The following is a 24,827-nucleotide window of genomic DNA, read 5'->3' as shown; positions in this document are numbered from 1 at the left end:
AACTAGCTTAAGCAAACCATAAATGTATTAGAAGGGCATTATGTATCTTATAAAATCAAAGGCAGTCCTAAATGACCAATCATGTGAGTAATATAAAGACATTTCCAGAAAACTGAGCAGTGGGATTTTGTGAACTATTCCATTAAGACATTGCTATTGAATATCTACTCCAATTGCATTCTCTCCCTGTGTTTCTACTTGAGATTCAAATCCCTGAGAGACAGTTCCATTTGTCCACCTTAGTCTTATATCCAACTAGAGCGACAAAAGTTTGTTTATAATTGATAGCCCCACAAAAGTCACAGGGAAAAGGCAGTTTATAAGATAAGGACTGGTATGAAGAATTAAACAAAAGACCTTCATAAAGGCTTGAAAACAAAGGGGAAAACATGCTTAAAGGTGTAAGTTGAATAAAAAACATAGGCCCTCCTATGAAAAAAAGGCTAGAACTATAGGTATTTGAAAATTGAGTGGTAGAGCTAACAAAACAAAAAATAGAACCTGTTTTTAGAAGTAAGGTCAGGACTTTGTGGGACAGATAGTCTCCTGACAAGTACGTACTGTTACAGTGTGAAAGCAGCCACAGAAAATATGTAAGCAAATGGGGGTGGTTATGTGTCAATATAACTTTATTTACAAAAACAGGTGATACATTTGATTTTACTTCAAACCATAGTTTGCTGTCCCCTGTTCTAGGTCCGTGGTTACCCAAGGAGACTGGAACTATTGACAGGGTTATGCAAAATGAGCCCATGGAATGTGAGGGAAAATTGAACATTTTCGTTTGTTTTTGTTTTTTTTTTCCTTAGGAGGTTTTTCCTTGTATTTTTCTTTTTCTTTAAAAATTTCAGTTATATATGTACATTACTATATGTATTTGTGGAATAAGAGAACTATAATTATAAATACATATATAAATGTTTGTTCAATATTGTTTTACTAGGGACACACGGTTGGCTCAGTCAGTGAGCTTCTAACTCTTGATTTCAGCTCAGGTCACAATCTCACAGTTCATGAGTTTGAGCCCCGCACTGGGCTCCAGGCTGAGTGCAGATTTTCTGATCTCCCTACAAGCTGCTACCTCTCTCTCTCTCTCTCTCTCTCTCTCTCTCTCTCTCTCTCTCTCTCTCCCTCCCTCCCTCCCTCCCTCCCACATACTCTCTCAAAATACATAAACTTAAAAAAAGTGTTTCACTAATATAAGTATACTACAAAAATGTGTGTGCGCATGCACACAGACACAACTGCTCTAGGTAATAGGGAGTAATTGAAATGTACTTTTTAAAATCCGTGGTGTAACTTAATCAGATTTGTTTTTCAGAAGGATAACTTAGTAAGCTGTATGTTCATTATATTTAGTTTCCTTAACAAAAGTATAGCTATCATTTTCTTCTTAATTCAGAAGATTATTTACGTTTTGTTTCTTATGTCTTTGATTATCTTAGGTTTATCAAATATGTTTCCTGATAGTTACCCCAAATTAAAGCCATAAAAATCATCGGTATGACAAAGTAACCATATTAAAAAATGATAAAGAATTTTGGTAACTTGAGATCTTGTTGACCAGAATCAGTGCAGTTTTTGGTGTCACCTGGAGAAAACAATGAGGCTATTCTGTAGAGCAAGTTTAATCCTCATGATAGATGGGATGAAGTGATTAAATGGAAAAATCTCTGAACTACTACTCCCATAGGAATATTAAAAGGGGTAACACAGAATATGTCAAGACTTAATACACTGGAGAAAATGTACATTTTAAAAATGTAACTAAATCAATAATTCTTTCTATAAGGGGGTGGAACACACATTTCAGAATTAATATAGTACAACAGAGACAACAGGAAGGAGCTCATCATGCTAAAAACAGTTCAAGACTAAGGAAACATCCATCTACTATGGTTTTAACACAAAAAAGGTATAGTTTCCTGAAAAGAGCACAGAGAAATTATTTTCTATAGACATGGATTAAGGAAACCTCACTCACAAAGGAAAAAAAATCAAGCATTCACATTTTTCATAACCAAATCCTAGCACAGATGATCTAATAGAAAGAATATAAAATATCAGAATATATACTATCCTCTTGGTGGTCAAGTATGGTGCTGGAAAACTTTATCATCCTCAGAGGTAACCCGTCTTGAACCCTGACCTTAATATCACTGTCCATCTCAGGCTCTCACATTGTGGTCCCATCCTGGATATCGGTAAAACCAAGAATTGTGCCAACCCAAAATCAAGACCATCCATTTTCATTCTTCTTGCTCATTTGTACAGTGTCTCTCTGCAATAATCTTCCTGACTTATTCAGAACTCAAATCCATTGACTCTAATAAGTAATAATATCAATTATCTTTCTCAGGATTGGGTTCTTAGATTCATCATTGCAATCACTTTTGCACAAACACTCAAAATCTTGCCTAAAAATAACAGATTATCAATCAAGATTTTGTTAAATAACTATGTATTACTGCTGCAATACCACAGCCGCCTGTTGTTTTTTTTATATTAAATGATGTGGGATGGATGAGTGATATTGTTCAGACATAAAACAGGAAATTGAGTAAAGGTGGGCAGCTTCCTGGAGGCAGTGTTGCTTGATCTAGAATTTCATAATGTATAGAAACTGGATGGCTGGGAAGGCATGGGTAGGAGGGAGACTCTGATAAGTATAAATGAGATAACTACAATATCAGTTTAGATCTAAGTACAAGGGGTTAAGATTAAGGGAAAAATCAAACACTTGAAAGTATAGGGTTTATCTTTGTATATCTCAGTTTCAAAGGTTATGAAAATTCATAGTAGAGACCACTAAGCAGGACACACATTGAAGAGCAATTTATTTTTTAGTAAAATAATAGCACTTTTCAGGTAGTGACAGCAGTATTTTCTCAGCAAAAAAATATCTCTAAATTTTGTATACTTGATTATATTTAGTCTCCTAGGCATATATATATGAAAATTATAAAATTAATTAAGTTAAATGTTTAGTATTTGATTAAGTCTTTTTTATGTAATGTCATACCCAATCATTTTTATGGCTCCAATATATTTAGCATGACATGGTAAACAAGATTAAAAGCACAAAAGCTACTTACTGAGCTCAATCAGCATTTTCCCCACGATCTGCATTTATTATAGACTTTCATTTGCAACTTGGTATAAATTGAAATGTAAGTGTATATATTAAAGACAATTAATCATGCTCTGTTAGTGGCTTCCAATAACTTGATCTATGACCACCATCTTTGGTATTAATAACTTCTCTTTGATACTTCAAGGCTGAAAAAGTAATTTCAAACACTGGAGCAAAATTCAAGATTTTCACAGCTCTATATGACAAAGACAAACAATGGTTGTGCTTAAGAAATGTGGTAATGACAGTATTTTAGATTTTACGTCTAATATTCAAAACCAGGCAGTTCATTAATAGAATGAAATAATGATTGATGTATATAAGCCTTTAATTTAGCAAAAAAAAATTTTTTTTAGAGTTTCATCAGAATGTTTACTTCAAATATAGGATATAGAACATATCCTATGGAGGTGGACAGGAAAGATAAGACCACTCTGAACCAACAGGCATACATTAAGCTCTAGAAATTCTTTAATCTCCTAATTCTAGACAATATCTGAAGACTACCTCTGGCCTGGGACCGAAGAAGAGAAGAGGTAGAGAGAGAAAGTAAATTTAATATGACACTGATTCTGTCTAGTCAGCTAGTTTGTTAATGACTCACATAGAGATTTCTGTCTACATGTACACAAGTTTTATAATCTATTAATTCATTCTGAATAAAGATATGTTTATGTACCTAGTCAAAACTGTCAGAATTTGCAATCTGCTATGTTCGTGTAATGTGCACTTATCATATCTGATTCACTGAACCTATTAAGACACAAGGGAGCCAAGGTTTGGATCAAGGGTCACAGCTCCCTTACAAAAATATGGGCACAAATCACACACACACACAAAGACCCACAACTTTGTTATCAATAAACAATCAAGATTATAAGAAAATTAGAAATATAAAAACAAGCCTTTAAAATAGGATCTTTAAAAAATAATTCAGAATAAATTAAGTGGAAGTATGCAAAAGCTCTCCTGACATGAAAAAGAAATGGAAGTTTTAATCCAAAAAGATCTATTTTTCTAACATAATTAAGATAATAAAACCCACAATTCTATAGTACTTGAAAAATTACAGTAAAATTTTACATGAATAAAATCTTCTAAATAAAATGCATGAAAAAAACCCCAAAAACCTTGATTTATGTTAGACCACTTCCCTCTAACTGTCAATACTGAAAAAAATATAGTGGTTTGAGGAAGAGTTTTGTGTTTACAAGCTGAGAACTTACATTTATTCTCATATAGTTTGTGAAGGTCAATAGGAATTCATTGTTAAACATGTAGGGGATAAGAATGTATATGTGTATTCCTATCTATATTAATATATTTTCTAATAGTATTAGATATAAATATATAGGTATGAATACAGACTACGGATACAGGTATATTTACATACACACATAATCAAGGTATAAGAAAGATGAAATAAGAACTCTGAAAATTCCTATTAAAAGAGCATAGGGGAGATAGGAATTAAAAATATGTAAATAATAGGGTGCATGAGCGGCTCAGTTAGTTAAGCATCTGACTCCTGGTTTTAGCTCAGATCATGGTCTCACTATTCAGTCTGTGAGCTCTGAGCCAATGGCACAGAGCCTACCTGGGATTCTCTGCCTCCCTCTCTGCTCCTCTCCCACTTGTGCTTTCACTCTCTCAAAACAAATAAATAAACCTTTAAAAAAGTAAATGTGGATACTTTGGAATAGGAAATATCTGTGACTGAAAAAACTGTGAAAAGCAAAATCAAAATATTCTTAAAAAATATTTAAATATTATATTTAATATATTATTAAAAATTATTAGTTTCTGGTACTAAAAGCCCATGTTTAACAGTCTCAAAATGAGAGAGTGAAAACACACCAAATTCCTCATCTTAAATAACAGGAAGTAAAATACTGTATCATTTTTGTCTTTATTCACTAATGGAAAAGCTAAGACAATATTATTGATGTAAGTCCGATATGCTGTCAGATGATTTAAGTTTGCCATTATGAGCATCAGTATAGTACAGGGATGAGAACACAGACTCTGGACACAGACCATCTGAGACTGTAAACCTGGTGTAATCCTTGCTGGTATTTGACAGTGTTTCAAAACTCTGGGCTTGAGTTCCCTCATCTACAAAAGGGGGATTATAATAGTCATAATAATGATTAAGTTAGTTAAAATGTTTTTAAGTTTATGTATTTTAAGACAGACAGAGACAACGTGAGGGGGGGGGAGAGGGGCAAAGAGAGAGAGAGAGAGACAGAGAGACAGAGAGAGAATGAATGCTAAGCAGGCTTCCCGCTGTCAGCGCAGAGCCCAATATGGGGCTTGAACTCACAAACTGTGAGATCATGACCTGAGCTGAAATCGAGTCAGATGCCCATAATTCAGTTAGTTTCAATAAGAAAAACCCTTAGAACAGAACCAGAACATGGAAACCATATGTAAGAGTTTGTTGTGTTATTATTAAGAGAGAAAAGGATATTAGGTTGTGAGTTACTTAGACAATTTAAACAAGATGCTACTAAGTCAAGATTTAGGGGAAAATGTATCTTTTTTTATCGATTCATCAGTTGGTGGACATTTGGGCACTCTCCGTAGGTTAGGTGATGGGTATTAAGGACTGCACTTGTTAGGATGAGTATTGGGTATTGTATATAAGTTATGAATCACTGAATTCTACTCTCAAAACCAGTATTGCTCTGTATGTTAACTAAAATTTAAATTAAAAAAAAGGGAAAATAAATGTAAGTCAAAAGAAGAAAAAATATATAATAATACTCAAGGAAATAACATAGCCATGGGAAATAAGAGTGAGAAAGTCAAACATTAATATTCATAATAAAGATTTATAAAAGTGGACAGTATATTTAAACATCTAGTAATGTTTGTTTTTGAAACAGTGGGAAATTCAAGGAAAAATGGACAAATACATAAATACACAGAGATTTAAACATAGAACTGGTTTTTGAGCATAATAGATTAAATAGATTAAAAGATACAAAATATTTGAATAATTTAGTTAAGTTTGAATGCCATTTATACATCTTTGATGTTTTTGTTCTATCACAAATACACTTCCTTCATATCCATACAACTGAAAAAAGTTGCCAAAAGGATTACCAGATGTTTATCCCAAAAGAAAAACCACAATCAAATTATAATAATTTAAGGAAAGTTTATTTACTAAGTGACTATTTACAAAGGTGGGTGTAGGACCAGAAGGCAGGCCATGGAAACCTCGGGCTGGGCGCAACAGGTACAAAGGATAGCAGAGGAGAGATGCTATAAACCCAGAAGGGTGACTGGGTAATAGACGCCCGACCTTTGTTGTTCTCCTCTCCTCCAGTCCCCTGCTGTGGCTTTTCAATGGACAAAACCAACTAGAAGCCAGAGAACGAAGAAATCCATTGATGCAATTCCATACAGACCAGGCATCTGAAACAGAAAGTAGAAGGAAGCATGTAGAATGAATCTGGAGAGATATGTGTCAGAGAAGTCACAAAGTCCCAATAAATTCCAAAAGCCAGGAAATGCTCTAGACACATTTGCTCAAGACCCCAATAAAATAAAAAGTAAAATTTTAATAACAATTTTAAGTTAAAAAATGAACCCACCTTAAACAATTTCTTCATTCACCATCCCTTCTTGCAATTCCTTAGTTCCTTTCTTTTTTTCCCAAATAGCATTAGTTCCTATAATAGTTCTTTCAGGAATGTCTTTAATGTTAAGTTCCGTCTGCATCTGTGAGATAATGATTAACAAAGAAATAAATCCAGGAAGCAATATTAACATGTTCATAAACCATATAAATGTTGACTATAATAGTACTAAGTTGGGGGAATTAAAATTATGAAATTTCTGAAACAATAATATAAAAGTAGAATTAGGAAGCTCAGAGTCAAAGCATTTAAAAAAGTTATTTACAGCATTTGAGAGAATAAGGATATTGATTACTTCATTGTAAAGTATGAATCTTAAAAAAATTGATGGTGAATGAAAGAGATTACAACATTTAAACCAATACATGGGAAAACAGAATAAAAGAATACTTAGTTACTCAAACAGAAGCTAGGAATGGAGAAAAAGAGGACAAAGACAAACAAACATACTAAAATAGAAGATAGAAATTAACATGTCAGATATCAAAATAAATGAAGACATTTAAATAACCTATTAAGAAAAAGTGTATCTAATTACACTAAAAATAAAATTCAGTTTCATTCTGTTTATAAGACATACTTAAAATAATCCAAAATCATTGAAAATAAAGGAATGGAAAAATATTTTTCAGGGAGAACTGTTTTAGCCAACATTTGAGAAAAATTGTAAGTTTATCAGTAGGGTAGACAAACATATACATATATATGTATATAATACATACATGTATATATGTATATAATGGGACACTATACAGAAAATATACAAACTGAATCTGTATTAATATGGATAATTTAAAATGTGACTTTGAAAAAACATTCTGCTTATCATGTGATATAAAATTAATATTCATTTAAATCCATAAATCAACAGTATGATGCATTTTTCTATAATTGAAAACATTAGAAAGATACATTTCTTTTTTTCTAATGATTCAAGTTTCAATTTAAATTTCAATTACTGGGGTGTCTGGGTGGCTCTGTCTGCTAAGCCTCCGACTTCGGCTCAGGTCATGATTTCACGTTCATGGGTTCGAGCCCTGCATAGGGCTCTGTGCTGACAGCTCAGAGCCTGAAGCCTGCTTCTGATTCTGTGTCTCCCTCTCTCTCTCTGCCCCTCCCCCACTCATGCTCTGTCTCTGTCTCAAAAATAAATAAAACCATTAGAAAAATTTTTAAAAATTCCAATTACTTAGCATATAGTGTAATACTGGTTTTTGTATCCTTTGAGTAAATACTGGTAGTGCAATTGCTGGATCATAGGGTAGCTCTATTTTTAACTTCCTGGAGAACTTCCATACTGTTTGCCAAAGTGGCTGCACCATTTTGCATTCCCACCAACAGTGTAAGAATGTTCTCCTTTCTCTGCAGCCCCTCAGATATCTGTTGTTTCCTGTGTTGCTAATTTTAGCCATTCTGACATGTATGAAGTGGTATCTCATCATAGTTTTGATTTGTATTTCCCTGATGATGAGTGATGTTGAGCATCTTTTCATGTGTCTGTTTGCCATCTGGATGTCTTTGGAAAAATACCCATTCATTTTTCTATCCATTTTTTAATTGAATTATTTTTGGGGTATTATGTTTGATAAGTTCTTTATAGATTTCAGATAATAACTGTTTCACAGATATGTCATTTGTAAATATCTTCTGTTCTGCAGGTTGCCTTTGAGTTTTTGTGATTGTTTCCTTCACTGTGCAGAAACTTTTTATCATGATGAAGTCCTAATAGTTCATTTTTGCTTTTATTTCTTTTGTGTCCAAATATGTGTCTAGTAAAAAGTGCTAAGGCTGAGGTCAAAGAGGTTGATGGCTGTATTCTGCTCTAGGATTTTGATGGTTTCCTGTCTCACATTCAGGTCCTTCAGCCATTTTGAATTTATTTTTGTGTATGGTGTAATAAAGTGGTCTAGTTTCATTCATCTGCATGTTGCTGTCCAGTTTTCCCAGCACCATTTTTTGAAAAATTTTCTATTGGATATTCTTTCCTGCTTTGTTGAAAATGAGTTGACCATATAGTTAGGGGTCCATTTCTGGTTTTCAGTTTGTTCCATTAATCTATGTGTCTGTTTTTCTATCAGTACCATACTGTTTTGATGCCTATAGCTTTCGAATATAGCTTGAAGTCCAAAATTATGATGCCTCCAGCTTTTTTTTTTTTTTTTTTTTAAATTCAAGATTGCTTTGACTATTCAGGGTCTTTTCTGGTTCCATACAAATTTTGGGATTGTTTGTTCCAGCTCTGTGAAGAATGTCAGTGGTGTTTTGATAGGGACTGCATCAAAGGTATAGATTGCTTTGAGTAGTATAGCCATTTTAATAAAACTTGTTCTTCCATGATCCATGAGCATGGAATGTTTTTCCATTTCTTTGTGTCATCTTCAATTTCTTTCGTAAGTGTTCTATAGTTCTCAGAGTATGTATCTTTTACCTCTTTGGCTAGGTTTATTACTAGGTATCTTATGGGCTTTGGTGCAGTTGTAAATGGGATCAATTCCTGGATTTCTTTTTCTGCTGCTTCATTACTGGCATCTATAAATGCAACAGATTTATGTATATTGATTTTGTTTCCCATGACTTTATTTGTGTATCAGTTTTAGCAATTTTTTAGTGGAGTCTTTCAGGTTTTCTGAAGTATCAAGTCATCTGTGCAAAGTGAGTCTGACTTCCTCCTTGCCAATTTGGATGCCTTTTATTTCTTTTTGTTGTCTGATTGCTGAGGCTAGGTCTTCCATTACTATGTTAATTAACAGTGGTGAAAGTGGACATCCTGTCTTATTCCTGACCATAGAGGAAAAGCTCTAAGCTTTTGCCCACCGAGGATAATATTAGCTGTGGGTCTCTCACATATGGGCTTTATGATGTTGAGGTGTGTTCCATTTATCCCTACTTCATTGAGGGTTTTTATCAAAAATGGATGCTGTACTTTGTCAGTGCTTTTTCTGCAACTATTGAGAGGATCATGTGGTCCTTATCCTTTCTTTTATTAAAGTGGTGTATCATATTTATTGATTTGTGAATATTGAACCACACTTGCAGCCCAGGAATAAATCCCACTTGATCATGGTGAATAATTCTTTTAATGTACTGTTGGACTTGATTTCCTAGTATCTTGTTAAGAATTTCTGCATCCATATTCATCAGGGACATTGGCCTTTTTAGTGGGGTCTTTGGTTTTAGAATCAAGGTAATGCTAGCCTTGTAGAAGGAGTTTAGTTTTCCTTCCATTTCTATTTTTCTGAAACAGTTTGGGAAGAAGAGGTATTAACTCTTTGATAAGTGTTTGGTAGCATTCCCCAGGGAAGCCATTTGGCCCTGGACTTTGTTTGTTGGGGACATTTTTTATTACTGATTTCTTTGCTGGTTTTGGGTCTGTTCAATTTCTTCCTGTTTCAGTTTTGGTAGTTTGTATGTTTCTAGGAATTTATTTCTTCTAGATTGCCCAATTTGTTGGGATATTTTATTTTCATAATCTCTTGTTTACATGTCTGTGGTGTTGGTTGCTATCTCTCTTCTCTCATTTGTGATTTTTTTTAAATATTTTATTTATTTTTGATACAGAGAGAGACAGAGCCTGACGCGGGGCTCGAACCCACAAACGTGAGATCTGACCTGAGCTGAAATCGGAGGCTTAACCGACTGAGCGACCCAGGTGCCCCTCTCATTTGTGATTTTATTTATTTGGGTGCTCTTTTCTTTTTGATTAAGTCTGGCCAGGGGTTTATCAATTTTATTAATTCTTTCAAAGAACCAGCTTTTAGTTTCACTGATCTGTTCTACTGGATTTGTTGTTCTTTCTTTATCCTTTATTTCTGCTCTAATCTTTATTTCCCTTCTTCTGCTGATACTAGGCTTCATTTGTTGTTGCTTTTCTAGCTTCTTTAGATGGGAGGTTAGGTTGTATATTTGAGATTTTTCTTGCTTCCTGATATAGACCTGTATCGCTATATACTTCCCTCTTATGACCACCTCTGCTGCACCACAAAGGTTTTGGATGGTTGTGTTTTGGATGGTTGCATTTTTATTTTCATTTGCTTTCTTGCACTTTTTAATCTCTTCTTTAATTTTCTGGTTAGCCCACTCATACTTTGGTAGCATGTTCTTTAACCTGAATGTATTTGTGGTTTTTCCAAATTTTTTCTTGTGGTTGACTTCAAGTTTCATAGCATTGTGGCTGGAAAATATACATGTTATGAAGGAATGATATATATCAAATTAATAATACTGATGAGTCTTCAGAGAGAGGGAGGGAACTCAGATTGGACTGGTATCAAATGATTTCTCAATATAAATTAAAGCTGACTAAATATATTATTTCTGGATATTCAGAAATTGATGTTTATTGTACCACTCCTTGTGTGTTTTTAAGGCAGAAAATAAAGAGGTTTGAAAGAGGAATAGTAAAATGGAGTAGAAGTGGTTGATATTATATGTGCTGCCTAATAAACTGTGAGATAGGCCACAAAAATAAGATCTTGACAGAAATGAAGATCAGGCATCAGGGACTCGCATACATATATATGGTCCTAGTGCTCAGAATCTTAGTATGTGAATCTCAGTGCTTGGTATCAGAATTTGTAATTCTTTCAGCTTATTATTTCTTTAAAACATATCTTAAACATCTGTTTCACTTGTATTTTATTATATGAAAGACATTAAGATAGACACAAAATATTTGGACAGGCAATAGTCCCAGTAGAGAAAGGGTAACTAATGGCATAAATAATTCCCTCAAAACAAAGCAAGCAAACATTTTCTTGTCTGGAAGGATGAAAGGGCCTTAAAGTAAGATCCTTGCTGCGGCCCTGGTAACTACAGCAAGCATAGTGGACTTGCCTCACTATGTTCAGGGGTCAAACTGTTTGCCAGTGGCAGCCGGCCACGATGTAAACGAGAGAAGTAGGCCAGGCTTCAGTACCCGTACAGGTAACTGATGGCCTCAGGGGAGGGGCACGCCAGGGATTGACAGCAGCTGTGCTGAGCTGGAGAATAAGTATTCCTTCTGAACAGTCTGCTCCAGTTGATAATTTTATTTAAGAAAATGGTCTTAGGGTTACTGAGCTTCTGGTTTCTCAAGGGAAGATAAGAATTCTGGTAGTTTTAAGAAATCTGACTTTTTGCATGCTAGAAACAAATTTAGATTTATAGCATTGTGCTGGCCAACACCTTGAAATAAACAGACCCTGGCTTTGGGTTACCATGGCCTGCAGGCCAACAGTATGAGAACAGAGTCAGCAAAGATGGTTGGCATTCTGATGGTGTTTCTAGAAGCCTTAATCAGCATCCCAGCCCCAAAATGTCTCTGGTCAACCAAACAGTATGACTATCAGATAATCCAGAAAGCCTTCTACCCAAAGGTCTATTTTATCGTGTAGGCATTTGTTTAGTATACGAAGTACTTTGTGTCTGCTCTGCCCATAACACCATTCCTTCAACTCTTTGAGCTCTTTCGTTTTATTGAAAGGGATATACACAAAACTGGGTTCTGAATATTATGTTTACAATCTTTTTCACATGCCTGACAGTTTTAACTTACGGCACTAAAATCTAATGTTATAAAAATTTTGTTGAGTGGGAGTCTAAGAGTTTGAAATTAACCACTCTCTAGACGACATCCTAAATAAGAATACAGCTGGCAAAAATCTTATGTGAGGAGATTTACAATGAGGACATTTCCCAGGTTATAGCCCCAGGAATGGAGTCCATGGTGAAAAACAAGCTAAGCCAGGGATGGCACTTCTGAGTGAGCACAAACTGTCAAGAAAGAGCTTTTTAAAATCTGTGCATTACAGCTCTGTCTTCAGGGCTGGGTATGTCACATGGCACCCACATCGCAGGACTGAAGACGACTCCCCACCAAGACTGTGACTTCTGTAAACCAGAAAAGCATCATGATCTCAGGTCTTCATAGCTAAACCAAATATCTCTGAGATCATTAAGACAAAGCCTTTCTCCTCGTGTCCATTTAGTTTCTCTATATCATCTGTATTGTCCGCAACCTTCCTTTTCCTATACATATGTATCTTACAATAGGATTAGTAGTAAATCAATGAAATAAACCCATTTCAAATATGTTTATTGTTCACATGAAATCTAATCAAATAAAAAACCTTCAAGTAAGCACACTACAATATCCTAATTCTATAAGTTGAACAAAGACTGGAGAACAACACAGGGGAAAAATAAATTATAAATTAAATTATAGAAGCAAAGAACTACATTGACAGTTTATTGCCAGTTATTACTAAGTGTAATTGGTATTCTAATCCTCTGGATCTCCCAAACTGAAATTACCAAAACAGTTAAAATGGAAAAAAAAATCATGTAGCTACTTCAAGGAAATAATCATGAATGAATACAGTACTTAGAAAAGCAAATGAGTCACAGTGAATACTCCAGTCTTAACTTTGTGATTACACACAGCAGTCTAAGCAGGGTTGAGCTGGCATGTGAATTTCCCCTTAGTTGCTACATGAACTAGAAACTTAAGCAAGCCTTCACTGTTGAATCAATAACCAGATCAGTGGTTGTGTGTGTTTAATGAATCAATTACTTACCTTTGTTTAAATGCTACATAATTAAGAGATTGGTTTGTCATATTTGATGTTTTTATTACCTTTATTATTTTAGCTTCTATTTGCTTTTAAGGATTAAAGGTATGAAAGTCAAGAGAGTAATGAAAGAAAAAATTAGGTGCCACTTTCCTGTGAAAGTGTCACAAGAGGTGGTATCAGACATCTGACTTTATGGTGTATACAGACAATACAGATTTTAAAAATGATATAGATGTGACTTTGTGAATTATAATGATTTCAGAGATCTGATTCACTAAAATTACAGTTGAACAGGTTTTACTGCTGTTCAATCTGGTGGCAGAACAAGTAAAAATCATTCAAAATAAAACAAAACAAAAAACTATTTGAGGGAGGAAAATATTCTGCCTGGATATTATGTTAGGAATACTTTGATACTTGTCTAGGTTAATTTTTTACTTTTTATTAGTATTCTATTTGGGCAAAAAGTACATTAAAAGATCATACATCTTAAAGTGGATATTTCAAACTATAAGAAATAAATGAAGAACACAGGTTGACATGTTCTAACATGTGTTCTCTATTTTTTAGTTAATTTTTTAGTTTTTTGTAAAAAAACAATTAACATTTGTAAATCTAACTCTTTCATATATTTAGAAATCCTGAATAACTACTGGTGGATTTTTATTTTTTTTCCATTTATACATTCAAATTAGGGTGCATGATTTGGTTAATAAATTATTTTTATGTGTAACCCCCAAATATCTGTAATTTGTTTCTAAGTTTTCAATTTCAGTGATTCATTACACAGTTAGTTGACTACCTTACCCAGAAAGACCAACTATTAACTTTTCAGTGCTTATTTTTTTTTTAAGATTCTCTATTATCTCCAAGGGAACTGTACACAGCACAGCTTCTTTTTGGAGTGATATGTGTGTTCTTTGGTAGTTAAACTTTCACTCAATTCTTAATACAACTGAAGACAGAGCTCATTAGTCATACCTCAAAGCACAGTACTATGATTATACCTTTGTAGTTTCAATGTAGTAAGTAGGATCTCTTCTTTTATGTCCAAAGAGATTTACTCACCTGGGCATTACACAACTATATCCATTAACTTGCTTTATGTTAACTATTGCTTGTATTTCAAAATCAGAAATTAATTCTATCATGGTTATATATGCATTACAAGAATGCATACACACATGATTGTAAATCATTCAGTAGCCTAAAACTTTTAAACTTGAAGAAAAAAGTGATTAATGTTGAAAAACCTGAAGTATTTCAATTATGTCTAAATAATCTGTATTCAGGTATATATATACATGTCTGTGTATACACACATTGAGAACATTAGAGAAATATTGTTAATTACAATTATTTAAAAGAGTTTTATTCTGCTGGTAAACATATTTGCTATACTAGGCTCATGACTTCAGTCCTGCTCCAGTCTGACTTCAGCCTGTCTCCCATTTCTGCTTACACGACTCGCCTCCCATAATGTAAGCCCTTCTGATGACCAGACATCTGCCCACAGCCTTGCATCCCCTCTGCACCACAGGTTGTTCCTGCTCTGTCTCTAAAATACTTCCACTGTGCTGAAATTTTGACCTTACTTAATAAAATCCCTGATATTTTCCCTCATTTATTTACGAATTTTCTGTCTTCGGCTTCGTGTTACCATGCAGGTGTCTCCCTTGCAATCAAAGTCAATCATCCTCATCTATTGAATCAAATATGCTCTATTCTTCCCTACCTGTAGGATACAGGAAAAAAAAAAGTGTGTGTATATGTGTGTGTGTGTGTGTGTGTGTGTGTGTGCGCGTGTATTTACACACATGGTTCCTGGCACAGAGCTTGTAAAACCTTTGTAATTTACTATGTGAAAGGGGCACTAGGAGCATCTCTTGCTTAAGTTTTGGTTCTTGACTTATCTATGACTCTCAGAACTCTTAGAAATTCCTAAATGATAAGAAGAGGACTAGGAGCATCTTTTGTTCTGGTTGGGATCCTACCTGGAAGACCAAGACGTGGTTAGAAGCTCAAGCCCTCATTCTCCAGAGAGGGGAGAGGGCTAGAAATGGAGTTAATAATGAGGCATGCCTACGTGAGGAAGCCTCCATAACATCTTGATAGTGTAGGATTTGGAGAGCTTCCAGGCTGGTGAACAAATCCCACATAGAGCGGGTGACACAATCCATCTCTAGAGGGTCAGAAGCTCCCATGCTTGTCTCTTCATCTGGCTGTTCATCTGTATCCTTTACCATATCTTTTTTATTCTTAATGTTCATTTACTTTTGAGGGAGAGGGGGGAGAGGGGGGAGAGGGGGAGATGAAGTGTGAACAGGTGAGGGGCAGAATCCAAAGCATGCTCCAGGCTCTGAGCCTCAGCAGAGAACCCAATGTGGGGCTCAAACTCACAAACATAAGATCATGACCTGAGCCGAAGTCAGACACTTAACCTACTGAATCACCCAGGCACCCCTACCATACCTTTTAATAAACTGATAAGTATAGTGTTTCCCTAAGTTCTAGTCAGTTTAGCAAATTAATCAAACACAGGTAGGGGGTCATTGGAACCTCTGATCTACAGCCAGTTGGTCAGAAGTAGAGGTGATAAACTGAGCTTGCAACTAGCTTCTGAAGTGGGGACGGCAGAAAGTGCAGTCTTGTGGGACTGAGCCCTTACCCTGTAGGATCTGACACTATGTCCAGTTAGGTAGTGTCAGGATTGAGTTAAATTGTAGGACACCCAGCTGTTGTCACGGAGAATTTTTGTTGGGGGTAAAAAGCCTCCATATATTTGGTGACTGGAAGTTGTCCAAAGTGAAGTGTTATATATGAATATTAAAAGACTTATGCGGGAAGAACTCATAGTAGGGAGGAACTGGGTCTTTCCCTACATAGGAAGGGAAAAAAAAAAAACCTTTTTCCTGTATACTATCATGCTATCTGGTCTCTTCTTTTACTTCCCATTCTTGACCTTATCATTTTTATATGCTTTAGTATGACCTATCAAAATATAAACAATTGAAATCCCTTCCCCTGCTGTTTCGATGTACACCCAATATTGACTCCTCATGTGTCATTAATTTTCCATTTACCCTTCAGCTCATTTCAACTAGGGTCAAAGATTTGGCAAACAAAGCAAAAAGTACAACTAGTTAAATATACAAATAATTTTTAGTATAAGTATGTTTGGAATATTGCATGTATTTTATTTACCTGGCAATCCTAGTTTCCCATGCATCTTCCACCATGAGCCAAAACTACTCTTGTTTTGATCAGAAATGATACTTTTGTTTCTTATCCAACTTCCCTAGAAACAAAGAAAGACCCCTTACCCACCTGGAACAGAAAAGAGTGTGTTAGGTAATTAACACTTTCTGGGAATAGCTATCCTCAATGACAAGATTCCAGTTCTCATGCCCCTTCCATAGGCTAATTTTAGAGTGTGCAATTTACTTAATTTCCAAGAATTGCACCATTGGATTAAGCTCTAGAGTGGTAGCTGGTTTAAACAATGGACCTTGTACTGGCTACTTTCTCTTCCCTGTATCCTTTCCATGCTGTTCTGCCAGTGTTCCTAGCTCTTCTCAAACTACTTATACTTAAAAAAAATTTTTTTTTAATGTTTATTTTTGAGAGAGAGAATGAGCAGGGGAGGGGTGGAGAGAGAGGGCGATACAGAATCTAAAACAGGCTCCAGGCTCTGAACTTGATGCGGGGCTTGAACCCACAAACTGCAAGATCATGACCTGAGCCAAAGTTGGACACTTAACCAACTGAGCCACCCAGGTGCCTCAAACTACTTGTACTTAAACCCTTGACTCAATTTGTAGAAGAAACCAGAGAAAGGCTCAAGTCTGTTCCTATTTCACTTTTCAGTCTATCTTCTGCTCTTAATCTCTTCACTTCCGCAGTTTTACCAACTTTGTACAGATAACATTTTCCAAAATTTTCCAAATATTTTTCAAAATTTCATCTCCAGCTCAGCCCATTCCTTCTAACTTTCAGGTTTACAAAACATATTTCACATCCATCTGGATTACTCTTCAACATCACAAAATTAACATGTTCAATTTTTCCCATTTCCTTATCTATGTTCTTCCTTTAATCTCCCCTTTCAATAAATGGCTTTTCTACCTACCTAGTTGTGTGTGGGTGTGTGTGGAGGGGGGTGAGTTGTTTGTTTTGTTTTTGTAGTAGGTTAAGAAGAGGCATTCTTAACAATTTCCCTTCTCTCACCTACACAGCTAATCTATTATCAAGCTTCAGAGACTACCTCCAAGTATTTTTATAATAGGTTCACTGTTTCCTCATGATTTCTGTCACCTTAACCCTGCCACAAGATTCTCTTACATTGGAATTCTGCAAATTACTCCTGCTGGTCTTTTCTCTTCTATTCTTGACCTCTTCTAATCCATTATCCACAGAATAGACAAGTGATACTGTAAAAAAATAAATTGAGTTTTATATTACTCTGCTTGCAAGACTTCACTGGCTTCCTATTTTCTTTCAAATACAGTTCAGCTCCTTAACTTGGACTGTAGGGACAGACCTGGATGATCTCCAGCCCAAATATGGCAGGGCTTTTGTCACTCTGACACACCAATCTCCTTTAAATTAGTTGACTTTAAAACTATTTGAATTTCATGCTATTCCTGAAGTGTAATACTCTGTTTGCTCAACTCAGTCTTACGAAATTTAACTAGTTTTTTTCTTGAAATTATACCACAACCCATAATTATGTTATTGTTTATGATTAGTTGTTAAACATCTTTCTTCCCTATCAGAATGTAACCTCCATGAAGATGAAGGTCACGCCTGTTTTATTCCATAATGCCAACATCATGTCCTGGTACACAATTTTGTGTCTGCTTTATGGTACAGCTCAACAATTGATTGAACGGATATACTGAGAGATTCAGAAAATACATGTGATAGGCTGTACATATTCAAGGGTTTTAATCCTTTTACTCTCTCCAACTATATATAATCTAAGAGAAGCCACGACATCTACCCTTCATTGAGCTTCTATTACATTCCAGGCATTTTACTTGTCTCCCTTTTGATCTTTATAACCTAAGCATCATTATGACCATTTTAAAGATCAAGAAAATGAGTCTCAGAGATGCTCAAAAAAACTGATTCCTATAAATCTAATTAGGATTATAACTGTCAGAGCTGGAATTAAAATTTACAGATGGCCTCAAAATCTTTTCCCAGTAATATTCTAAGAATTTCATTGAATGATATCTTATGTCAACTTGGTGTTGTAACAATAAGAACTGATCTGAGACACTTTTTTTCCTATTGCTGTTTTGGATCTCAGAGATTTTAGAATCTACTAAATTTAAAGAAATTTTGGTAAGTAACCCACATTGTTATGAAATATTATTCTCAGCAACTTTCCTATGTTTTTCATAATGAAAAATTCTGGGAATAAGATGTTACTGCTCATATATTAAAATATGTAACATTTTAGATTTACACTACCTTCTAGGCAGGTATTTATAGCAACATAGAAAACAACACTGTGTCAGGAGAAACAAAATTGTCACAGCACCTATGGTCCCTAAACCCAGGTAGCTTGCAATTTCTTTCCACACTTCCCTAGTGGGGGACATTTAGCAAGTTACTTATTCTTGCTTTACATTTGTTAAATCTTCCATAAAATGTGGATGATAGTATTTTACCTCATGAATGTAATTGTGAGAAATACATAAATTAATGTGTATAGAATGCTTAAAATAGTTCTTGGCACCTAAAAGAGCACTGTAAATATTAACATTGATTATCTGCATCTGAAGATGCACTGTTAAGTTTGTCACCTATTAGTTTAGTCAGCCATTATCAGTCACCACATAATAGATTTTTAAACTCTATTAAGGCAGGTAAAAATCATTTCATCTTACTCGAGATGAGGAAAACAGACACTAAAATAATACATGAATGAATAAGAAATTTAGATGGCGACAGTTGCCATGAATAAAATGAAACAAGAAAAGAATTTGCTTTCCATTCATTCTATATTAACTTTAATTGAAGTAAACTCCATATCTATAATTTGATTTGGGCCTGTCAATCTAACAGAGGACTATGCTAATATTGGTATTTACTACTAAACTATTCTTTTAATTTTAGTTTGCTCATTATTCTCAGTTATCTCATAATTTTCACTTAATGTTAAAAAGAACATATACTTTGTTCTAACTACAAAAATCATTTGAATTTTAATCCAAGTTGATAATCACTCCCACCTGCATTTTGTTCTGAATGTCTTTAGGATGAAAAAAACAGTTGGTCTGGTTAAATCTATTTAAAAATTCCAATAATCCAAAAGTTTTGTGTTTGTTAAACCATCTACACCACGTGATGTCTGAGGGAGTAGACGCAGTGACCAGATACTTCATCACTGGGTACACACCTCCTTTATTCCTCTGTGCCATCCTTTTGTCTGTCTGTCCGAAGGGGAGGAGAGGGAGAGAGTGTGGATTTACATAGTATCAGAAACAAACTCTAATTTGACTACACACAGAGTTTATCTTGAATACTTTGTTACTATTCCCATACTGAAATCATTCTTATCAGATAGAAAGTGTTAGTCACCCACATGGGGGAAATAAAATTTGCCTTAGAAAAAATTTCTTATGACTTCTCTTGTTCTCTTATTGCTTCCAACATAAATGGAAAGGAATTGTCTGAGAGATGCATTCCCTCATTGCACAAAATAGGCACTAAATGTATCTAAAATGCTGCTTTTACTGTTTCTTCAGACAAGCAATAGGACCATGCATGCGTACACGCTTCAAATAATCTTAGAGATGAACAAATGTTTTTAAAACCTGAAGATACAGACCACATATGTGAAGATTCTATTAAAAACTGAAACCATAATTGGCCTAGGGGATATTGGAGTGCTTTTGTAGTGAGCAGTGAGCAAAAATGATTTCTGAAAGAATAAAAGGGCCATTCGTCTCCAGGAAAATTTAATTAAATTAAAAAAGGAAGGCATCAAGAAATAAAATTTTACAACACATGCATTAGGAAAATACTTTTGAAAAAATATGAGAAATTTCTTTGCATTTCACATGTCAGCAAATAACTCATTTTCCCATTCTGATTCGATAACATTTGGACGGAGTCAAAAGAAAATATAAAGTGTTCATTGGAAGTGTGAAGAGGTCATAAACTGAAACCATAAATATTTGGAGATTTGACCCTTTGGATCCTGGCTGCATAGTTCAGTTATGACATAATTAATCTCCTCTAAAGAATGAAAACAATATGCATTTTAAGAAATTCTCATCTATCCAGTGGGGAGTCCTACTGTGGTGACTTTCTATTTCCTAAACTGTACATGTCCCTAGATTCAGGGATGTGGAAACAAATGACTTAGAAAATCTTATTCTAAAGTGAAAAGAGGCATCACCCTCCTCCTTGTTGAAAGCAAATGATCTCCCAGTGCTCTCCCTCCCACTCTGGTTTACATACTCAGGGACTTTGCTCTAGCTAATAATCCTTTTCTCTGCATCATCTAAAACCATTTTGTCACCCAGCGGTTTCTTCTACTTATAAATGTGCTCAAATTTTTTGTCATAACTATTAAAAAAAGTTCTCTTTTGATATGTCTCCTCCCAGATAAACATAAAGCCTAAATGCCTTCCAGTCTTCTGAGGCCACTTGTAAGTATTCCTATCAGCTTTCTCCCTTTCCTCATTTCCCAAATCTCTCCTTCACTGGGTACAATCTGGTAACATTCTTCCAAGTCACTAAAGTTGCTTTGCTAAGATCATTAACAATTCTAGTTGCTAACTACAAAGACTAGATTTTAGTGAACATCCTGACCCCTGTCCAGCTAAAATGCTAAGAAGATGTTCAAACTGTTTTCAACAGACAAATCAACCACACATTTTGAAGCTGGATTATAAGGGACCTGATATCAATCAATCCTTCTCTTCTGTTTTCTCCTATAATGGAGAAATAAGAGTTATGGCGATAAGTGAATACAGAAAGAGAAGAGTCTAATGTGATTTTCATTGTTCCTTCAATTAAAGTATGCGATTACTTTACCTTGTGTACTTTATATTCACAGCATCATTTACATTATTAAACACTTACCAAATACCATATGATGTAAGCATTTAAAACAGTAAAATAAGTAGGTCAGCAGGAAATCAATACATTAAAGGAACTGGTACAGCCTTTAAAAGATGAATGTCTAGTAGTCTTAAAAGTCTGTTTAATTTCTCCTCATCCAATTCATATTATTGTAACATCTTCATTAATGATTAATTAAAAATTACTTCAAGAAAAAAATGGGCATTAAGAGAAAGTCTGAAAGGCTGTAAAGTGTATAAATTGTGTGATCCCTTAAATATAAAATTTAATTTCATTCTCATTCCATGAATATGGAAAAAGTGTTTCATGTAAATAAAAATAAACCCCTACAAGGTATAGCAAGGATCTATTAATAACAAACAGAACTAAATTTTTGAAAAAAATAGTTTACTTAATTATGGTGTGTGTGTGTGTGTGTGTGTATGTATATTTCATGCAAATTTAGAAAGTCAGATAATATTTCATGCAAATTTAGAAAGTCAGATAGATTTAACCAATCAAAACAGAAGATGTTCAGCTCTAAGACATGTCTCTGGTTCCTACCTTAAGTTTGATCTATTTTAAGACAAAACTGCTACATGCTGTTATTTATTTCCAGGTGCAATAAAATCCATTTAATTTGAAGACTGATTAAAGTAGAGAAACCTAATGACAGGGAGTAAACTAATGCTCCACCAATCAAACTAGGGTCTGACACAGACTGCCAAAAATAACAGAGAACGCTCAGTAAGGGAAAATGTCAGCATTGATATTAAACATTTATACAGTTTGTTACTGTCGTAAGTCATGAAATTAAGGAATGTAACTTAACATTTTGACCTCACGCCATAGTAATTAAGCCTACAGTTGATATTTTCCTCTAAAAGAGTTAACACTAAATGTGTCATTAAAAATGGCCACTTAATAATTCTTTTTTATTTGTTTTATGTATATGTTTCAGAGCACATGAGTAATTATACAAAAAATTAGGGATAAATTAGAAAAGTAATTTATGCCCTTTCTGCTCATCTATAATTTATTTCCAATGAAATAGTTTGATATAAGGTATGATACTATCAACTTTTTAAGGCTTAATTAAAAATTTTTGTTTATTTTTGTCTGAGATAAATGAGATAATGAAGGCTTGACTTACCTTTTACTGGGACAAATGTGACACATTGTGCTAAAATTATTTAGATGCTTAAATATCTCTTTGAATGCAAATTTCTATTTATTTGGATGTGTGAAACTAAAAATAAGTTTATGTAATTCAAAACTTTCTGACTTCTTATTGCCAATACTATGCATTACAATTTAGAATGATCAAGATTAACCTTAAATTCTAAGTAGCAGTTATTACTGATTAAGCCAAAGAACTTTTTTTTTTAAATGTTTATTTTTGAGAGAGAGAGAGAGAGAGACAGAGTGTGAGCTGGGGAGGGGCAGAGAGAGAGAGAGAGAGAGAGGGAGACAAGGAATCCAAAGCCGGCTCCAGACTCTGAGCTGTCAGCACAAAGCCCGATGCGGGGCTCAAACCCACAAGCTGCAAGATCATGACCTGAGCCAAAGTTGGGAGCATAACTGACTGAGCCACCCAGGTGCCCCAAAGAATGTTTTTTAAAACTGAAGATGAAAGCCTAAAGCCATTTACTGTCAGAAATGCACTCACTTTACAACACTTACCACATATTGTTTGCTTTATATTAAAGATAATATAGAAAGTAGTGCAGATTATACAGCAGCCATTCAGACAATACCTGTTTTCCGTACATTAATCATTGAGTCCTGAAAAAGAAAATCACAGGCCCCAAATGGCGTCACTTAGGCTGAGTCACCCACTCAGGGCTTACCACCTAATCTGACTGCAGTTTCGCCCACCCCCAGAAATAGGTCTTAACCAGCCGGTCAAGAATTTTCTGATCAGCACCAGTGAGGTAATATGTCACACGGGCCCTCTCCTTCTACCAAAGTAAGATGAAGTAATCTGCCTGAAAAGATCCTCTGTTCTTCCCTTTAAAGGAAAGAGAACTTGCCTAGAATAATCCTTTTCTTTTGCTAATAGCTTTCTTGCCCTACTCTTCTTCCTGTAGAAAGTTTCCATTTTGTACAGCTCCTTGGAGCTCTACTTGCTTGCTGGGGTGCTGCTGGATTCATAAATCACTTTAATAAAGCCAATTACATATTCAGATTCACCTGAAGTTTGTTTTTTTTTAACAGATTTGATGGTAGTGGTAAGATCTGAAGTAAACTTCTGACAGCATCTGGGGACAAGACACAGGTATGGCACCCTGTGAATTCTTTTGAGTTCACTGTTTCTTGCCATTTCTAAAGGCCATTGGTAAGTCACTCTAGGTTTGAGCTCCGTTCCTTTTGTATTTGAGCTACTGCTCTACATGGCTTTCCAGTCCAGGGTTAACAGGTTCGGCTAGATTAACTGGAGGCTCTAATAGATTGGCAGTCCTTAGCCCTTAGTTTAATCTGCAATTCCACATTGGAATAACCCCTCCAGTTCTAGGCCACAATCCCCATTTACGGGGGTTTGCTGGTTGGTCCTTGCCCCATTTCTAGTCTTCAATGTCCCTGATTGGAGTTGGCTGACTTAGCCTGCAGCAGGAATAACAGGTGGCGCACATGGTCTTTTCTTGGCCAGTCTGCAGTGACATCATTTGGTTACTGCTGGTATGTTAAGGTGTATGTTTGTTTGTCTTGTTTTGTATAAATAAAATGGCTATTGTTAAGAGAAATCTCGGAGGCCAAAAAGCCTCAAAAAATGGTGGGTTTGAGTCTACCTTTTTTTTTTTTTTAAGTTTATTTACGTATTCTGAAAGAGAGGGCCTGTGAGCACATGAGTGGGGGAGGGACAGAAAGAAAGGGAGAGAGAATCTAAAGCAGGCTATGGCTATGTGCTGTCAGCACAGAGCCCGACACAGGGCTTGAACTCACCAACTGTGAGATTGTGAACTGAGCCGAAATCAGGAGTCAGCCACTTAAATGACTGAGCTACCCAGGTGACCAGAGTCTACTATTTAAAAGTTGTTGGAGTGCCTACCACCTAACTCAAAGACTGCCATGTTAGGAAGAGTTGGTTATGCAGTGAGTTAGATTGACACGGGGTCACCACCATCCTCAAGGAAGCTTCCATGCAGTGAGGCACACTGCAAAGCACCCACAAATTCCAACCCTAGGGCAAGTCCCTATAGGTATTAGTTTGGCTCTCAGAAACCCAAAGTCCCAGCTAAAAGATATCAGATCCTTTTTAGTCAGAGAGTTGAGAGTACCACAGTCCAGCACACCTGCTTGTTTTATGTCTACAAATGGTAGTCCTGGAAGTTGCAGATATGTAGCAAGATAAAAAAAAAAACTACTAAAATATAACATGAAATTACAATGGCCATTTTGGGGAGCGTTCCTATT

The 24,827-nt window shown here is 35.2% G+C and overlaps 1 long non-coding RNA gene across 1 annotated transcript; it reads right to left on the bottom strand.

Annotated features, from left to right (window-relative positions):
- Nucleotides 1-6,315: 6,315 nt before the first annotated feature.
- Nucleotides 6,316-16,643, bottom strand: LOC115295448. The gene is made up of 3 exons (XR_003910403.1): nt 16,536-16,643; nt 6,736-6,862; nt 6,316-6,556 (listed from the first exon to the last, which is right to left on the bottom strand). It is a non-coding gene; the product is annotated as an uncharacterized LOC115295448 (long non-coding RNA).
- Between the last annotated feature and the right edge of the window lie 8,184 nt (nt 16,644-24,827).

This window comes from Suricata suricatta, chromosome 7, assembly GCF_006229205.1.
Source record: "Suricata suricatta isolate VVHF042 chromosome 7, meerkat_22Aug2017_6uvM2_HiC, whole genome shotgun sequence".
Taxonomy (NCBI): domain Eukaryota; kingdom Metazoa; phylum Chordata; class Mammalia; order Carnivora; family Herpestidae; genus Suricata; species Suricata suricatta.
The sequence above is the reverse complement of the archived record's forward strand: the minus strand, read 5'-3'. Positions and strand labels throughout refer to the sequence as shown.